General features: G+C 43.6%; 1 pseudogene; it reads right to left on the reverse strand.

Moving 5' to 3' along the window:
* Positions 1-248: 248 nt before the first annotated feature.
* Positions 249-17,361, reverse strand: LOC115135713 (protein AATF-like; annotated as a pseudogene).
* Positions 17,362-20,838: the final 3,477 nt, after the last annotated feature.

Genomic DNA, 20,838 nt, shown 5'->3' on the forward strand with positions numbered 1-20,838 from the left:
GCTTTGCTCATTTGTGGAGGCACGCTAGGCTGGCTAATTCCAGCACTAATCACTGACAAACTGCAACATCAGGCCCTTCCTACTCCTACTGGAGCAGAGAGAACAGGATTGTTTGGAGAAAGTTAGAGGAATTGCTTTATGCAGGTTTGGCAGGGCTGCAAGTGTTTCCCCCATAAGTTTAAACTACACTACAATAAAACATTTCATCACCAGCAAAATCTGCATTTGTTCATTTCCCCTCCAATAAGTCAGAAATCACCTTGGTATTTATTCACAGAAAGATACATTTTAAAAGGGGACAATAGAAAAATGTAGTTTTTCCTGACAGTATCAAAATGTGTAAAGAAAGCAGTCTCTTCAAGCCTTTGAAGCCGAGTCCAAACCAGTCAGGTCCAGTCTGAACTAAACTTGAGACTGTCCATAAGCTTTTAGAGGAGCAGGACTGGACCAGAAGAAGAGGTGTATTGTGTTTATCTCCTGGGTTCTTTCTGTCTTCTGTGCTGTCCACCTCCCCTGCTCCCTCAGAGCATGTCACTCCCGCACCGCACTTTCAGCAAACGAGTTCTTCCCGAATAGTGAGCGATACAACTCAGTCCTACACCAACAAGAAAAATCCAAGTTTAAACATGACTTTTTTTGTCAAGAATAATCATGGTAAAAGTATTATCAAACCTGGCTGTCACCAACAGACTGAACAGTTGAATGCGACTAAAGAGGAAATCTGTGGGATGGAGAGGGGTGAGAGAAAAGAAAGGGAGGAGAGGTTTCGATTCATTGGGAGAAGGAATAATTCCACATTCATGCGTCTCAACGACTTGACGGCACTTGAGAGACAATGCCAGTGACCCAGTTGCAGGATTCCAATTAGGGGGGTAATATGTAACAGTCCAGATGAGAGGAGAGACAAAGAGGGGTCTTTATGGAGCCCAGGGCCTTCTGATTACTGCGTGAACACAAGTGCCTGTCACTCTGTCTGGGGCTGGCCTGCCGATGACAAAGAGCAGAAACACACAGCCAGGCAGGGATGGAATCAGAGGCCCCAGCTGCTCTCCATCTCTGGACTGGACTGCCTTCCTGGAGACTCATCTCCCCTAACCAGCTCAGTCATTTCAATCAGTCAAATGGTCCAGTCAAAGTGGCTCTACTCAGACAGGCAGATAAATACGGCCTAATTTTGAGACGGGGCTGGTTTAGTTTGTGTCCGACTATCTGCACATAATTATTTTCTACATCCATAAAACATGTTCAGCGTATACATGCAAATTTACAGCAGGTGAAGCCTGTGTGTCATGAAACAGACACTAGATGGCGGTATGTGATGTCACATGTCTCAGTTAATTGTGTTGAGATGATTAAAAAGAGTCAAGGGAGTCTGTTAGCCTGCACTGGTCTAGTCTGGGTGCAGACAGTCATGTTAAGACTGCTTGTGGGTCATCTTCAATGGGATAGGACAACAGCCAAAGCTCCCACACTGCACTGCTCCGTTTACTGCAGTGGACAACCATACCGATTAAAATCTACAAAATGTCCACTACAGCATAACCAGTTCCTGTGTAATGTGTTGAGTTAAAGAGGGGCCTTGTGTTGCTCTCAAGGGGCAGCCAGCCTGTATCCAGCCACAGGAGGGACTTAATCCCCAATCCCCATTTGAAATGCGCCACCAGGGTCAAGGAATACAATACACTCTGATCATCACCACGTAATGCATACATTCTCATTCTGCCTGAGCTCGGTAAACATCGGCTGGGGAATACTGAGGAGCACTGGGATAACGAGGGCAGAAAACCCAGGCTGATATAGGACTGACCGTCTCTGTGTGCGCAATGGACAGAAGACAAGAGACAACAGGGGTGTGTTGAAGGTGCAGCCTGCCTAAAAATGGCATATCCTATATGTCACATGCCGATGCAGAAATGTGCCATGATGAAAGTCTCAATACCTTCTAGAGGACTTAAATGTGCATGTCATGTATGCATGATACACACACCCCCCACATTAACATTCATGGAGCCAGTGGAGCATGGCAGGCTGCATCCGTAAAGCCAGCGCAGTGGTGGAGGAGGGGACGGGAGGTATAGGGGGGGGGGGGGGCTGTGCCAGGGCATTCATTTCCAAAGGTCAGCCAGTGTGGCTCTCTGGGAAAGGTCAACGGCCAGCCTGATGCAACGGCCATACATCACCATTATTACTGTAGGCCATTGATTGCTATGGAAATGAGGTGGGAGGTGCACGCGGGCAGGGCTGGGGCAGCCCATTGTGCAGTCATTACCATGTTTAGAATGCCTGTCGTCTCACCTGCAGTATAGACTGGAAGAGGACAGATAAGAGGGAGAGAGGCAGAGGACGCGCCTAGCCATTTACTGTCCCCTCCGTCTCAGGTGTGCGCTGAGAATCAATATGGGCCCACTAGCATGTGGAAACTGCGACTATGTCCTTTGTAAACTCACGTACAATAGGACAGTCAGCAGCCTACACATTACGACTGAAGACCCTGTTCATTTAGAAATCCCACCAACTCTCACTGGCCAACGACAGAAGGCGGCAGAAGGTACAGGGGAACCATGCGGGTGTGAGAGCAGACAAGCAAAGCAGGGCACAGGGATTTATGAGAGGGTAGCTGTCCAGGGGACAGATGTATGGCTGTGACAGGAGAACAGAACACAGATCTGTGACTAACAGCCCCAAGATAAAGGAGGAGGTGATGGGTTGAAGAACAGGTCAATATTGGCATGCCAGCGGTGAAGTGCGCTGCCATTACGCCTGTGACGCGTCCACAACAAGGTGCTCACCGTGCGCCATCATTCATGGAGAGGTGGTCGATGGGGGCCATGAAGTTCACCAGCTTACTGTGGACGTGGAACCTAGACAGACACACGAAAGCACACATACACAAACACCATCAGAAAGAGCACACACACACACACACACATTCAATTATGTAACGGTGGTTTGTCCATTAATAAATGTGAGTGTTTGAGTCCATTTGTTTGTGCTGTGTGCCTGTGTGTAGAAGATAAACAAGAGAGAAAAACCATGGGTACAAAAGGCCCCAAATAAAAGGCTGACCTTTCCACTTGGAATAAATGGAGAAAACAAACACTGTAATTGCAATTCTTCCACCGGCAAATAGTTTTATATGTATAAATACAAATGATCAATTTGAGTCCTCAAATATTTAATCAGGCCACATGGAAATGTAATTTACATTAACAGAGGGGGACATTTTCTATAAAAAAGATAATTGAAATAACTGAAAGGACTATAGATAAACTATAGCATTTTAACCAGCATCAGAGGAAGTGAAATGTATTTTCATAAATTCTGTCATTGGAGCCTCCCTGGACAGAGAAATAAAGAGCTTGTTCTGCAGTGGATGATAAAAACAGACCTAATACTCCTAACAGGCATAAATTGGAACAAGACGTACAGGGAAACAATGAAACTAAATTATTCTGAGAGAGTTTGAATGTGGAAAAAAGGAAATCTAGTGAACCTGTATTTCTTCACCATTTCTCCGTTCCCTCCACTCACCTGACTTTGCGTCCCTTGCTGGCCTTGGTGTCCACTTTCTTCTTGATCTTACTGCGGAGCTTCTGAATGGCCAGCCATTGTCTGGAAGGAGAGGTGAGGGCCCCAATCAGAAAAAGCCTAGAGGGGTAACCCCACATCCTAGCACCACACAAACAGATGCATGTACACACACACACACGTCGCTCACCTGCCCATAGCCACCTGGTCGTTGGGGTCTGCAGCACTTGTCTTACGTTCGATAAGCTCTCGCAGAAGCTGAGATGAAGAGTAAGGGGAGGGGAGGGAAAGAGCGCAAAGGGGGAGACTTAGTTTCTCGTTTCAAAACAGTATTTAGTTTTGTGTGTGTAGACATCTTTACCCCCCTGTTCATTCACCAGAGTACAGAGCTCTCCCTCTGTCCCAGCAGCAAATTCTTTCACTTAAATCAGAACCTCTTCATCAGTGTCAGCCCAGCAGCCAATCCCAGGACCCGGGCCCAGACCGCCCAGTCTCTGCCAGAATGAACCACTGCTGAGCATCAGCCTCAGTTAGCAGAGCAACAACATGCCAGAACCCCAGAGCATCATCATCACTGGACCTCACAGTACAACATCTTAATGAGCTGTGGTGGAGAGAACAGCGCTCATCCATCATACAGTCACACAATCCACACAGTACAGGCAGTGGTTCCACTACTCATCCATGTTCCTTTGAGTTCCCCCCCAGAGATAGTAATGCCGTGTCATGACTAACTGGACCATTTTGTTTAAAATCAGCCACCATGCAGCCCTCTCCCTGACCCCCATCAGGAGAGAGATAATCTTCATTAATGTCCCCAATTAAGCCCCTGGCTCTCCTCTGCTAGTACGGGGCTTGGTTTTTCTGTATGGCCAGCTCCAGGCCCTGAGACAGGGGAACACTCAGTGTACACACTAGTCACAGTGAAAATATATATTTACATACACCTGAGCCAAATACCTTTAAACTCAGTTTCACAATTCCTGACATTTAAACCTAGTAAAAATTCCCCGTCTTAGGTCAGTTAGGATCACCACTATTTTAAGAATGTGAAATGTCAGAATAATAGTAGAGAGAATGATGTATTTCAGCCTTTATTTCTTTCATCACATTCCCAGTGGGTCAGAAGTTTACATACACTCAATTAGTATTTGGTAACATTGCCTTTAAATTGTTTAACTTGGGTCAAACGTTTTGGGTAGCCTTCCACAAGCTTCCCACAATAAGTTGGGTGAATTTTGGCCCGTTCCTCCTGACAGAGCTGGTGTAACTGAGTCAGGTTTTTAGGCCTCCCTGCTCGCACACGCTTTTTCAGTTCTGCCCACAAATTTTCTATGGGTTTGAGGTCAGGGCTCTGTGATGGCCACTCCAATACCTTGACTTTGTTGTCTTTAAGCCATTTTGCCACAACTTTGGAAGTATGGTTGGGGTCATTGTCTATTTGGAAGACCCATTTGCAACCAAGCTTTAACTGATGTCTTGAGATGTTGCTTCAATATATCCACAAATTGTCCTTCCTCATTGGGATGGTGTTCTTCGGCTTGCAAGCCTCCCCCTTTTTCCTCCAAACATAACAATGGTCATTATCACCAAACAGTTCTATTTTTGTTTCATCAGACCAGAGGATATTTCTCCAAAAAGAACAATATTTGTCGCCATGTGGAGTTGCAAACCATAGTCTGGCTTTATGGCGTTTTTGGAGCAGTGGCTTCTTCCTTGCTGATCGGCCTTTCTGGTTATGTCGAGAACAAGTATTCAATACACTGCCGATTTTGCAGGTTTTCCTACTTACAAAGCATGTAGAGGTCTGCAATTTTTATCATAGGTACACTTCAACTGTGAGAGACAGAATCTAAAACAAATATCCAGAAAATCACATTGTATGATTTTTAAGTAATTAATTTGCATTTTATTGCATGACATAAGTATTTGATCACCTACCAACCAGTAAGAATTACGGGGTTTTTCTTTAAGAAGCCCTCCTGTTCTCCACTCATTACCTGTAACTGCACCTGTTTGAACTCGTTACCTGTATAAAAGACACCTGTCCACACACTCAATCAAACAGACTCCAATCTCTCCACAATGACCAAGACCAGAGAGCTGTGTAAGGACATCAGGGATAAGATTGTAGACCTGCACAAGGCTGGGATGGCCTACAGGACAATAGGCAAGCAGCTTGGTGAGAAGGCAACAACTGTTGGTGCAATTATTAGAAAATGGAAGAAGATGACAGTCAAGATGACAATCAATCACCCTCGGTCTGCGGCTCCATGCAAGATCTCACCTCATGGGGCATCAATGATCACGAGGAAGGTGAGGGATCAGCCCAGAACTACACGGCAGGACCTGGTCAATGACCTGAAGAGAGCTGGGACCACAGTCTCAAAGAAAACCATTAGTAACACACTACGCCGTCATGGATTAAAATCCTGCAGTGCACACAAGGTCCCCTTGCTCAAGCCAGCGCATGTCCAGGCCCGTCTGAAGTTTGCCAATGACCATCTGGATGATCCAGAGGAGGAATGGGAGGTCATGTGGTCTGATGAGACAAAAATAGAGCTTTTTGGTCTAAACTCCACTCGCCGTGTTAGGAGGAAGAAGAAGGATGAGTACAACTCCAAGCACACCATCCCAACCGTGAAGCATGGAGGTGGAAACATCATTCTTTGGGGATGCTTTTCTACAAAGGGGACAGGACGACTGCACCGTATTGAGGGGATGTATCGCGAGATCTTGGCCAACAACCTCCTTCCCTCAGTAAGAGCATTGAAGATGGGTCGTGGCTGGGTCTTCCAGCATGAGAACGACCTGAAACACACAGCCAGGGTAACTAAGGAGTGGCTCCGTAAGAAACATCTCAAGGTCCTGGAGTGGCCTAGCCAGTCTCCAGACCTGAACCCAATAGAAAATCATTGGAGGGAGCTGAAAATACGTATTGCCCAGCGACAGCCCCGAAACCTGAAGGATCTGGAGAAGGTCTGTATGGAGGAGTGGGCCAAAATCCCTGCTGCAGTGTGTGCAAACCTGGTCAAGAACTACAGGAAACGTATAATCTCTGTAACTGCAAACAAAGGTTTCTGTACCAAATATTAAGTTCTGCTTTTCTGATGTATCAAATACTTATGTCATGCAATAAAATGCAAATTAATTACTTAAAAATCATACAATGTGATTTTCTGGAGTCCGTTTCTCACGGTTGAAGTGTACCTATGATAAAAATTACAGACCTCTACATGCTTTGTAAGTAGGAAAACCTGCAAACTCGGCAGTGTATCAAATACTTGTTCTCCCCACTGTAGGAATCGTTTTACTGTGGATAGAGATACTTTTGTACCCGTTTCCTCCAGCATCTTCACAGAGTCCTTTGCTGTCGTTCTGGGATTGATTTGCACTTTTCGCATCAAAGTAAGTTCATCTCTAGGAGACAGAAGGCGGCTCCTTCCTGAGCGGTATGACGGCTGCGTGGTCCCATGGTTTTAAAACGTGCGTACTATTGTTTGTACAGATGAATGTGTTACCTTCAGATGTTTGGAAATTGCTCCAAAGGGTGAACCAGATTTTTTTTTCTGAAGTCTTGGCTGATTTATTTGGATTTTCCCATGATGTCAAGCAAAGAGGCACTGAGTTTGAAGGTAGGCCTTGAAATACATCCACAGGTACACTTCCAATTGACTTAAATGATGTCAATTAGCCGATCAGAAGCTTCTGAAGCCATGACATAATTTTCTGGAATTTTCTAAGCTGTCTAAAGGCACAGTCAACTTAGTGTATGTAAACTTCTGATCCACTGTAATTGTGATTTATAAGTTAAATAATCTGTCTGTAAAAAATTGTTGGAAAAATGACTTGTGCATTGCACAAAGTAGACGTCCTAACCGACTTGCCAAAACTACAGTTTGTTAAGAAATTTGTGGAGTGGTTGAAAAAACGTGTTTTAAATGACTCCAACCTAAGTGTATGTAAACTTCCGACTTCAACTGTGTACATATATACACGCGTCAAGTTTTAGAACACCTACTCATTCAAAGGTTTTTAATATTTTTTTAAATATTTTCTACATTGTAGAATAATAGTGAAGACATCAAAACTATGAAAAACTAATCAAAATATATTTTATATTTTTCAAATAGCCACTTTGCCTTGATGACAGCTTTGCACACTCTTGGCATTCTCCCAACCGCCTTCAAGAGGTATTCACCTGGAATGCATTTCTTAAGTTTGAGCCAATCAGTTGTGTTGTGACAAGGTAGGGGTGGTATACAGAAGATAGCCCAATTTGGTAAAAGACCAAGTCCATATTATGGCAAGAACAGCTCAAATAAGCAAAGATAAATGAAAGTCCATCATTACTTTAATGCATGGTCAGTCAATCTGGATTTCTTTTTATCAAGTGCAGTCGCAAAAAACATCAAGCACTGTGAAACTGGCTCTTAAGAGGATCACCACAGGAAAGGAAGACCCAGAGTTACCTCTGCTGCAGAGGATAAGTTCATTAGAGTTATCAGCCTCAAAAATTGCAGCCCAAATAAATGCTTCACAGAGTTCAAGTAACAGACACATCTCAACATCAACTGTTCAGAGGAGACTGCATGAATCAGGCCTTTATGGTCGAATTTCTGCAAAGAAATCACTACTAAAGGAAACCAATAAGAAGAGGAGACTTGCTTGGGCCAAGAAACACGAGCAATGGACATTAGACCGGCAGAAATCTGTTCTTTGGTCTGATGAGTCCAAATTTCAGATTTTTGGTTCTAACCGCTGTGTCTTTGTGAGACGAAGAGTAGGTGAAAGGATGATATCTGCATGTGTGGTTCCCACCGTGAAGCACGGAGGAGGTAGTGTGATGGTGTGGGGGTGCTTTGCTGGTGACACTGATTTATTTAGAATTCAAGGCACACTTAACCAGCATAGCTACCACATCATTCTGCAGCAATACGCCATCCCATCTGGTTTGCGCTTAGTGGGACTATGATTTGTTTTTCAACAGGACAATGACCCAACAGACCGCTGTGGAAGGTCTATTTGACCAATAAGGAGAGTGATGAAGTGCTGCATCAGATGACCTGGCCTCCTCAATCACCCGACCTCAAGCCAATTGAGATGGTTTGGGATGAGTTGGACCACAGAGTGAAGGAAAAGCAACCAACAAGTGCTCAGCATATGTGGGAACTCCTTCAAGATGGTTGGAAAAGCATTCCATGCCAAGAGTGCGCAAAGCTGTCATCAAGGCAAAGTGTGGCTATTTGAAGAATCTCAAATATATTTTGATTTGTTTAACACGTTTTTGGTTACTACATGATTCCTTATGTGTTATTTCAGTTGTTGTCTTCACTATTATTCTACAATGTAGAAAATACAAAAAATAAATAAGAAAAACCTTGACTGAATAGGTGTGTCCAAACTTTTGACTGGTACTATATATTTAAGCAATAAGGTACGAGGCGTTGTTGTATATGGCCAATATACCACGGCTAAGGGCTGTTCTTGTGCGCAACACGGAGCTCCTAGATACAGCCCTTAGCCGTGGTATTTTGGCCATATACCACAAACCTCCGAGGTGCCTTATTGCTATTATAAACTGGTTACCAATGTAATTCGAGCAGTAAAAATAAATGTTTTGTCATATCCGTGGTATGTGGTCTGATCTACCACGGCTGTCAGCCAATCAACATTCAGGGCTCGAACCACACAGTTTTTAATACATATTTTTTCCTCATCCTTGGTCAGGACGTAGGTTAGGAATCTGCATATCTTGCAGTTCCTTAGTGAATGTAACTGTTAAAGCTCCATTGGCGCTACATAATGACTCTAATCCAGTGTGAGTGATTGCTCTGTTCACAGATATGGTTAATGACTACGCCTCAGTTGTACTGAGCCGTGTGGAGACTCCTTATACAGGAGTCAGCATCACACAGACAGACAGAGACAGACACGCACACACACACACACACACAATGGTGATTTATGGCATGCACAAAGTTGCTGACTAAAAAAGTTTAGGTAAATGCAAACATCAGTCCAGCTCCGGCCTGCCGTGAGAGGTTAGCCACATTAGAATGCAGGTATTACTGGAGCATGACTGGAGCATGACTGGAGAATGGAGGGCTGAGTCCCACTGGGAACGGCTCCGAGCTGCACTTCCGGAGCCTTCTGACTGGGGAGACTGAGCGGATGGGACGGTGTCCTCTGAAGGACAAACTACAATAACAAGGGCAGTCCCTGTGCTTCACCCCGCACAACGTAGTGCCACCCTATAGCTTGGAGTATCGTGGCAAGCCAGACTCACAACACCATGTGTAGAGGCGCACTTTACCAAGATCACAGCAGGTCGAATTCTGATGCTGCCTATCTCCTGCGCAATAGTCTCTGTCCACTTTAATAAGAAAATAAAACGTTTTAGGAACGCTTCAGTCCTTGAGTGTAGGAGAATGTTTCATGCAGAAGGGCTGATAATTACCTGGTGATAGAAATCATCATCATCAAAGATCTCCTCGTCCAGGTCTTTCAGATGCGTATTGGCTTTCAGCACCTGCTCTGTCCCCTAAGAGAGAAACAGAGGGAGATAAGAGACAGCAAAGGAATGAGAGACAGAGAGAGGGAGGAAGGGTGAGAGCCAGGGAGAGGTGGGGGAGAGAGAAAGCTCTCTGTCATGTAGCGTTGTGCAGGAGGTGAAGCCATAAACTCCAGATGTAACACCCCAGATAAACAGGCTGCTCTCCAGATAAAGTGGCACCTCTGGAGGAAGGAGAGGGATGGCTGAGCCGCGCGGGGCCCTAATCTAAAACTGCTGAAACAACCCCTCTCTCTCCCGTAATGTATTAACCAACCTGCAAATGCTCTTTGCTTTGAATCATTTTGGGCCGCGACACTGCCTACATTTCAGGTTAGTATAGTTCAGTTGCTGGCTAGATTCAATTAAGATATAGAGATAAATGTATCCCACTCAGTTAATGCTGTAACAGCTTAATACAATTAGCTGGAAGGAATCTGACTGAGGAGGATATCATGGTGACAGCCTCCACCAACCAGAGTAGCAACCTGAACTATAGAGCTTCTTGTACAGTTAACCTAAGGGGGGGATGTGTTCTCGCTAGTATGGATACTAGATACAAGCAGACACTTGACTACATACACTATCTGGCAGCCTTCACAACATGTTTTAAAAAATATATATTTTACCAGGTAAGTTGACTGAGAACACGTTCTCATTTACCGCAACGACCTGGGGAATAGTTACAGGGGAGAGGAGGGGGGGGTGAATGAGCCAATTGTAAGCTGGGGATGAGTCGGTGACCATGATGGTATGAGGGACAGCTTGGGAATTTAGCCAGGACACCAGGGTTAACACCCCTACTCTTACGATAAGTGCCATGGGATCTTTAATGACCTCAGAGAGTAAGGACACCCATTTAACGTCCCATCCGAAAGATGGCACCCTACACAAGGCAATGTCCCCAAACGCTGCCCTGGGGCATTGGGATATTTTTTTACACCAGAGGAAAGAGTGCTGCCTGCCGGCCCAGCAACACCACTTCCAGCAGCATGCTGTCTCCCATCCAGGGACTGACCAGGACCAACCCTGCTTAGCTCCAGAAGCAAGCCAGCAGTGGTATGTATACAGGGTGGTATGCTGCTGGCAAATGTTACCTATCCTACATAACCCTCCCTCCTCCCCTCCAGTCTCACCTCTCCCCCTGCAGTGGTGGTCTCGGGTACAGGGGCAGTGGCCTCTAGCTTGCCCAGGACTCTGTACTCGGAGCGTCTGGTCTGGGTGCGTCTCAACAGCCTGTCCTTGTCCATTAGCACCTGTTCCACCTGGATCAGGATGTTTCTGTCAAATGCCCCAAAACCCTGAGAGAAGAGAAGAAGAGTCAGAAACAAGACCGTAACACAGCTACAACATCACTACCCTATGTAGAAAAACAAAGGGCATTAGATTATTCCTAATGCAGTATGTCTAGTGAAAACACCAGAACAATGAAGGGGGGAAAAAATGACAATATGAAGTCTGGTTTTTAATTGGCATGTTAGCCCTTGGTTTATGAGAGCTATGAAATTTGAGTGCTGAAGTGTGCTTAGGGACGGATGGTGCTATTATGCACAGTGCATGCAGATGGAAAACACACACACACTGCAGTGCAGACTGGTTAGGTGATAAGAGCTAAGCTCTGTGCAGCTGGTGCATGTGGACGTGTGTCCTTGGTTGGTGCAGATGAGTGTGTGTGTGTGGGGGGGACCTTGCTGCTCTTTCCCATGGTCAGCTGGGTCTTGTCGTGCCATTTTTGCAGCGTGGCATCGCGGTATGGCTGGAAGTCAGAGAAGCGCTTGGCCATGAAGTCTGGGTACTCTGCCATCTCCAGCTTCCGTTTGGGAGGACCCACTGCTTCCTTCCTTTCCTCTTCATCATCACTGTGAATCTCCTCATCACTGTGAATCTCCTCCTCACTATATTACAGATACAGAACAAAATAATACTCAACCATCAATTCTAAAGCCATAAGGAGGCTGAATTCAAGGGCATTTCAGAGAAATATTGCATCCTATTCACGTTAATCAGGACAGTGTTTCATGTAACAGAGCACTTCATGGTCTGTCTGTGGACGTGGAGGAGAGGCAGTGCTGACCTGTGTGCTCCCCAGGTGTTGCCCAGGGAGATGGGCCTGGTGTCTGGGTTCTGATGGAGCAGCTGGTCCTGTAGCTCCAGTAGAGACCTCTGGAGAGCCTTCAGGGCTTTGTGACCTTAGAACATCATAGAGAGAACATGCTGACAGGACCTTATAAACTAACAGAGCGATATAGGAACCAAGAGGGTAGAGTGAAGCAGACATGTGAACATAGTGTTGTCTGAGGTAAAAGTTTACATTGGTCTTTATGAATTTGGGAAGCACGAGTCAACTGTGAAAGTCAATTCCTCAATATTATCCCCAAAAATGTATATAAATACACTGAAGTTATGCCACATAACAATAGAAAATATGCCTCATAACTTCACTTGTCCAGCAAATCTATAGAAAGTATTGCCCCCAAGCAGGACTGATTAAAATCCCTTGGAGCAGTTCCGCCCAGGCATTTGTTAGTCCACATCTTGTCAACATCCACTAAAACAAATTTGAGAGAATTTGCCCTCCAAATCACAGGGCGTAGGAAAAGAAAGGATGTGGGGAACACTTATGACTCTGTCCTCTTCAACTTTAATCAAAAGTACACTGGCACGCCGGAGCCCCCTCCCTCCCTTTCATAATAATGGGCCGCTAAAAATTCAGGAGGCAGGATCCACATCAATCACTCGCCAGATTTGAGTCCAATGCAATAAATATGTAAATGAGGAGAAGCCAGTGTCTCGTAGCTTTGAGATCAGCGCGGGGAGGAGGGGGAAAAGAAAAACTCTATTAATTGCCCGTGGCCAGAGGAATCCTATTACTGTAGGCATTGATTATAAAATTGTATGAGTGATTTTCATGAGGGAGGTGGACTACCACCATGCCTTGAGCAAAAAAAAATAGTATTAGAAGAATCAGGCCAAATCGGTCAGGTTTAAACAATAATGAGAGAAAGGAAAACTAGCTTTCAGATATGATTCCACTGTGGAAACCAGAAGGATTAGGATATTTCTTACAACAAAAGAGTGGAAATGTTATTTTGTTATGACAATCTCCTTGTAGAAATGTTCTCACCGACAGCCTAGCCTATTACTAGACAAATAGTTGAAATTATTTTCTACCCACTAATTACTACAACCATAACACTAGCACCAAGCTTGTCCATTAGGATTAAAAATTCATGTTTCAAATGCCATTGCATTTAAAGTAACTTATTTTACGCACTCATGATCATTGCATATGCAGGCAAGCGATACAAATGTTCTACATTGTGTCTGGGAGATAACATGCCTAGACAAGACATTCAGTATTATCACCACATCATTTACAGGGTTGTAAACTTTGTTTGTAATGCCTGTTATTGTCCTTCGCCATTTTCTTTTTATTCAATTTTCCCCTGGAGAACAATAAAGTTAAATTCATTTCATATTGTTGATAGCTGTAAAAAAAAAAAAAAAAAAATTGAATGTCACGTTTAAAATGCAAGCAGAAACAAACGCACTCACTATTCTTCAACGCTCCAGCAAACTCTGCTCCGCCCCTCTTCTTGAACTCTGGGAAGGTATGTGGTTGTGGCAGCTTATTGGCTGTCAGAAGAACTTTCTGCATTTTAATTCGCCCCTCAAGTAGCTGGTCCCAAAGAGCTGTGGAGATTTAATAAAATAAATGACATGGTTGTCTACTGAGAAAGGGAGGTGATAAAATGTGCTTAAAGGTATATTTTAACTTGACTTGTCAGAGTTCCAGTGGTGTGGGATAGTCATAGCCAGCTAGCTAACATAGCATCCCTCTGTTTGAGCCAGGTGTATGAATAGGCAAAACTAGCTCATGGTGAGAACCATGAGCCTCCTAGGTTTTGTATTGACGTCAATGTACCCAGAGGAGGACTGAAGCTAGCTGTCCTCCGGCTACACCATGGTACTCCCTACAGAGTGCTGCTGAGGCTACTGTAGACCTTCATTGCAACATAGTGTGTTTTAATCAATTATTTGGTGACATGTGAATATATTTTAGTTTTATGTAAAAATGAAACTTTAATGTTTTACTATTTCTTATTAAATTCACTGAGGATGGTCCTCCCCTTCCTCCTCTGAGGAGCCCTCATTGGCCTATATCACAAATACATACCAAGTTGATCTTTCACAGCTTTCCCTTTCTCCACCTCTTCATCCACTTTCTCTTTAGAGAAAGTCATCACAGCTTCCACATCGTCAGCTTCATTCTCTCCTCCTCTTCACTCTCTCCATCCTCATCACTTTCTTCATCATCATCTTCGCTCGCTCCAAGATCATCCATTCCCTCTGTTAGCTTATGGAAGTCTGTTAGTGAGGAAAGTGTGATGTCAGTCTCCTTCAGCTTAGACACCAAGCTTTTCATTTTAGCGATGTCACTCTCAATCTCTTCATCATCATCATCTCCAGCCTCTCCATCCTCCAGATCAGCATCGTCATCTTCTTCCTCCCTCCTCCTCCTCTTCGTTTTCATCATCATCCTCTCCTAAAAAGCCACATTAAATTTTGAATGACAACACCAGGATTCAATTTTAGATTTGATGTAAATTAAGAAAAAAAATGGATGTTCATAAAAATGTAGCAATTATAACTAATGCAGGCAGATAAGGTTGTAGATGGCCTTCCACTCAGCACCTGAATAACAGTACGGATGCGGTGTACACAACATCTTAAATGCTGTAATCAGTTGTCTTCGAGGTTTAAATTGATTGCTGCATGGCCCCATGTTTGACTTGCAAATCTCTGCCTTAATCAAGGCATTTTGTTTGGATAAACAGGGATTAGCTTGATTAAAAACTATTCCTCCAATGAATAACCAAAAAAAACAGACCACTAGTAGATGTAGGCCTAAGCTATTATACGGTAATAAATCGTCTACACATGATATGACCACGCACAGCTGAGCATAGAATAGAACTGGACTTGATTCAATTGTAAATAAGGAACCAACATCAATCCATTAAAGCTATGGTCTCCTGTTCGCCAGCAATTTGCCTTGTGGTACTAATCTAGGAGACATTACAACATTATAGAGTCCAGTGTGGCATGAGGCACATTTATTTCTATACTGAACAAAAATATAAAACGCAAGTTAGTCCCATGTTTCATGAGCTGACATAAAAGATCCCCGAAAATGTTACATTCGCACACAAAAAGCATCTCTCAAATGTTGTGCACAGATTTGTTTACATCCCTGTTAGTGAGGATTTCTCCTTTGCCAAGATAATCCATCCACCTGACAGGTGTGGCATATTAAGAAGCTGATTAAACAGCATGATCATTGCACAGGTGCACATTGTACTGGGGACAATAAAAGGCCACTAACGTGTACAGTTTTTTCACACAACACAATACCACAGATGTTTCAAGTTGAGGAGCATACAATTGTCATGCTGACTGCAGGAATGTCCACCAGAGCTGTTGCCAGAGAATGTTATGTTAATTTCTCTACCATAAGCTGCCACCAGTGTTGTTTTAGAGAATTTGGCTGTACTTCTAACCGGCCTCACAACCGCGCGCCAGCCCAGGACCTCCACATCCGGCTTCTTCACCTGCGGGATCGTCTGAGACAAGCCACCCGAACTGAGGAGTATCTCTGTCTGTAATAAAGCAATTTTGTGGGGAAAAACTCATTCTGATTGGCTGGGACTGGATCCCCAGTGGGTGGGCGTGGCTCCCAAGTGGGTGGGCCTATGTCCTCCCAGACCTACCCATGGCTGCACCCTTTAGGGCCTATTGAATTTATTTCAACCGACTGATTTCCTTATATGAACTGTAACTCAGTAAAATCGTTAATTGCTGCATGTTGAGTTTATATTTTTGTTCAGTATCGTTCATTTTGAACCGAATGGTAGTCAGTTACATATTGTAAAAGTGCCCCTTACAGAACCACAAGAGGGCAGAATTCTACAAATGACCATTTTCAAACGCAGTGCCAATAAATAAATACACCCAACCTTCCCCCATCCTAAAAGGTAATCATTTACCTTTTAGGTAAAGGAATGTTACTACCCTATTGCCTTTACCATGCCAACTTTGTCAGATCGACAGTTGGGCTAATTCCATGGGTTGAAGGAAAAAGGGATGCATTTCAAAGTACCCAAACCACAGCTCTATGTCAACTTTCTTGACAGGTTCTGTATTTATTTTCACCCATGGTCAGCTGCATTGATTATCCTACATATATGCATTGATTATCCTACATATATGTTTAACATTATTATAAATGACACAATCATGTTCCAACTCACCTGACCCTTCGATCTCCTTCAGCAGGTTTTTACGAGATGTTGCCTTGCCCAGGTACCGTTTGTCAGTCTCTTCCAGCAGAGTGATAGCTTTCTTCCGGAGCCCACTCAAGGTAACCACAGCTTCGTCCTCATCGTCACCCTCATCAAACGCATCCACCACCTTGGCTTTCGTCTCTGGAAGGAATCAAAACAGTCAGATTGAGCACTTGTCTCTTGGTCATTCAGTCTTATCTGATCAATATACAAAGTGGCTGGCAACTTATCAGAGCCAGAATGTTACAGATAGGCTAACTCAGACGTCTTTAAAATAAAGACAAGTCAAGTTGAATAACTATGACAGGATAAAACACCTTTCCATAATGTCATGTTCATGTGTATATTGAACCGCAGCCAGGGTGAGAATACTAATCCCAATTTCAAGCATAATTGCTAGCAATGAATATAAGGTTTAGAGAGAGCGATAAGAATATTAGATAGCTAGTAACCGCCAACGTGTCGTGAAAAAGTCAATATAACTAGCTAGCAGCGCCAGTAGTTGCTAGCAGGATCAGCTATTAGAATGGCGCAGTGCAGTGGCTCCCGTCCTACATTCATTATGCTCACTTTGAAACTTCAACAAACACATGGCTATGTTGACGGTTACCAGTTTACACGGTGGTCATCAGAACAAGCTACAGAGAGGTTTTTGGTAAATTGGTGATTTCCGGGTGCTAGCTTGCTTGCTAACTGTCTAGCTTTGCATGCTGTTGCCACGCGCTTACCTGGCGTGTGTGTAATGACTTTATACATAAAAACGGAAACATTGTCTTCAAATCAAAAGCTAAATGTACCTGTTAAACAGTGCAATTTACCTTCATCATGATCGTCCTCTGGATCTGTGAACTTGGGCAAAGGATTTAATAAATCTTCCAGCTGTTGTGATATGTGGCCAGCCATCGTTCAATGTACTCACTCACAACTCACACATGTTACGCCTACGTCATCAAGACGCGACTCCCAGATAGAAATATAATAATAGAACTGCTACAGCGCAACTTCAATCAAGCAGAGGTTGTTTTTTAGCCTACGCAATATGGATTACTGAAATAATTAAGATAATGCAGTGTGGATTACTAATATCCGACTTAATTGTAGTTAAACACCGTAAACCCTGTAGGTAAAGTATAACATCTACTAAATGGTAAATATATAATCGACTTTCTATATGTCCTAGGCCTACTTATATAATTACAGTTCCACCGCCACAGGGTTGTGACTGACAATATTTGCTGTCAATTCATACATGTAGGACCTAATTATCATGTTAAAAATGTAAATATTGGCGCAGTGGTCTAGGGCACGGTATGGATATCCTTGTCTCATCGCGCACCAGCGACTCCTGTGTCCGAAACCAGTGCACGCTAACTAAGGTCGCCAAGTGCACGGTGTTTCCTCCGACACATTGGTGCGGCTGGCTTCCGGGTTGGATGCGCGCTGTGTTAAGATGCAGTGCAACTTGGTTGGGTTGTGTTTCGGACGCATGGCTTGTAGCGATGAGACAAGATAGTAATTGGATACCACGAAATTGTGGAGAAAAGGGGGTCAAATGTAATATATTTTTAAAAAATTAAAAAATGTAAATACTGCATTTGGTGGATTTGAGAAACAAACAAAATACATATCACAGTTTTTTAATTTACAGTAGCCTACAACTTCAGTAATGCAAGGCATCTCCACAAACCCAGATGCCGCTTATTATCTTCTCAAAAGATCTGATGTCAATTTACCTGGTGATGGAGAGCTGAGTAGCAGTGGAGATGTCGATCTGGCTCTCTGTGTACTGTAGTCTAATCAGTGAGTGGATTATGTCCCACTGGTTGAATCAACGTTGTTTCCACATGGAATAGAAGTTGAATTGACGTCTGACCTAGTCTACTGGGCTTTTTGTTGAGGAAAAAATATAGTTTTTTTTTTTTTTCAAGAAAGAAAATACATTGTTGCAACCAGATTTTTTACTTTATTGGACTATGGTGATATTCTGTACATGAATCCCGGGACGTTGAAGACGTGGATGTCGATTAAGGCAGCCCCACGCACCTCTCTGATTCAGAGCAGTTGGGTTAAATGCAGAAAACACATTTCAGTTGAAGGCATTCAGTTGTACAACGGACTAGGTATCACCCTTTTCTCCCTTTCTTACCTGCACACACTAGACACACTTTACCATGTGTAACCAACAATTGGGCTTGTTCGAAATTGCAGCCAACAGTGCAGGCAGCTGCCGACTGACTTATCTACAAAGAACCTTGCATCATAAATAACTACTCATTATTAGTTGTAGATCAGTCAGTCAATCACAATTTACCCATGATACATTACAGTTTTGATGCTCTCGAATAAGGCCAATACCTCTTACACATCACTATATCTTATATCAGTTAGCAGGATACCCATCCTTAAAGGGGCAGTGCAGTCAAAATGTGATTTCCTGTTTTTTTTTGTGATATTTCCACACTATAAGGTGGAAATTACCCACTGAAATTGAGAAAATTAAGATAATGCCCTTTTTGTGTAAGAGCTGTTCAGATGGGATGGAACTTTTGGCCCACATCATGAGGTCACAGTGTTATCTGATTATAATAGACCAATGACTGTTCATCTGGGTAAGAGGGTGGGCTCTAGACCATCCTATCAGCCAATCAGGCCTGTGCATGTACAGTGCATTTGGAACGTATTCAGACTCCTTGACTTTTTCCACATTCTGTTACGTTACAGCCTAATTCTAAAATGGATTAAATAAAACAAAATCATTGTCAATCTACACACAATACCCCCATAACAACAAAGTGAAAACATGTTTTTAGAAATTATTGAACATTTTTAAAAATTGTTTTTTTAAACAGAAATACCTTATTTAAATAAGTATTCAGACCCTTTGCTATGAGACTCGAAATTGAGCTCAGGTGCATCCTGTTTCCATTGATCATCCTCGAGATGTTTCTACAACTTGATTGGAGTCCACCTGTGGTAAATTAAATTGATTGGACATGATTTGGAAAAGCGCACACCAGTCTATATAAGGTCCCATAGTTGACAGTGCATGTCAGAGCAAAACCAAGCCATGAGGTCGAAGGAATTGTCCGTAGAGCTCTGAGACAGGATTGTGTCGAGTAAACAGATCTGGGGAAGGGTACCAAAAAAGTTCTGCAGCATTGAAGGTCCCCAGGAACACAGTGGCCTCCATCATTCTTAAATGAAAGAAGTTTGGAACCACCAAGACTCTTGATAGAGCTTGCCACCCGGCCAAACTGAGCAATCGGGGAGAAGGTTCTTTGTCAGGGGGTTGACCACAAGCCCGACGGTCACTCTGACAGAGCTCCAGAGTTCCTCTGTGGAGATGGGAGAATCTTCCAGAAGGACAACAACATCTGCAGCACTCCACCAATCAGGCCTTTATGATAGAGTGGCCAGATAGAATACACTCCTTAGTAAAAGTCATAATGACAGTCTGCTTGGAGTTTGCCAAAAGGCACCTACAGGACTCTCAGACCATAAGAAACAAGATTCTCTGGTCTGATGAAACCAAGATTGAACTCTTTGGCCTGAATGCCAACTGTCAAGTCTGGAGGAAACCTGGCACCATCCCTACGGTGAAGCATGGTGGTGGCAGCATCATGCTGTGGGGATGTTTTTCAGTGCAGGGACTGGGAGACAAGTCAGGATCGAGGGAAGATGAACGGAGCAAAGTACAGAGAGATCTTTGATGAAAACCTGCTCCAGGGAGCTCAGGACCTCAGACGGGACAACGACCCTAAGCACACAGCCAAGACAATGCAGGATTGGCTTTGAGACAAGTCTCTGAATGTCCTTGAGTGGCCCAGCCAGAGCCCAGACTTGAACCCGATCGAACATCTCTGGAGAGACCGGAAAATAGCTGTGCAGCGACACTCCCGATCCAACCTGACAGGGCTTGTGAGGATCTGCAGAGAAGAATGGAAGAAACTCCCCAAATACAAGTGTGCCAAGCTTGTAGCGTCCTACCCAAGACGATTCAAGGCTGTAATCGTGCCAAAGGTGCTTCAACAAAGTACTGAGTAAAGGGTCTGAATACTTACGTAAATGTGACATTTCATTTTTTTATTTTCTCTATATTTGCAAACATTTCTCAAAACCTTTTTTGATTTGTCATTATGGGGTATTTATTGTGTGTAGATTGATGCAGATTTTTTTAAATCCATTTTAGAATAAGACTGTAAGGTAACAAAATGTGGGAAAAGTCAAGGGGTCTGAATACTTTCCGAATGCACTGTAAATATCTTCACATTTGTTTCCCAATGCCCACACATTCAGACTGAGCATTTATATGGCCAAAGGAGGCTCAGGGAAATAAATGATATTAAAATTACATTTGGAGTTATTTTCATGAAATAAACCCACACAGTGATTTATTAGACATACAGTGATGAT

Source organism: Oncorhynchus nerka, linkage group LG10 (assembly GCF_034236695.1).
Source record: "Oncorhynchus nerka isolate Pitt River linkage group LG10, Oner_Uvic_2.0, whole genome shotgun sequence".
NCBI classification, from domain to species: domain Eukaryota; kingdom Metazoa; phylum Chordata; class Actinopteri; order Salmoniformes; family Salmonidae; genus Oncorhynchus; species Oncorhynchus nerka.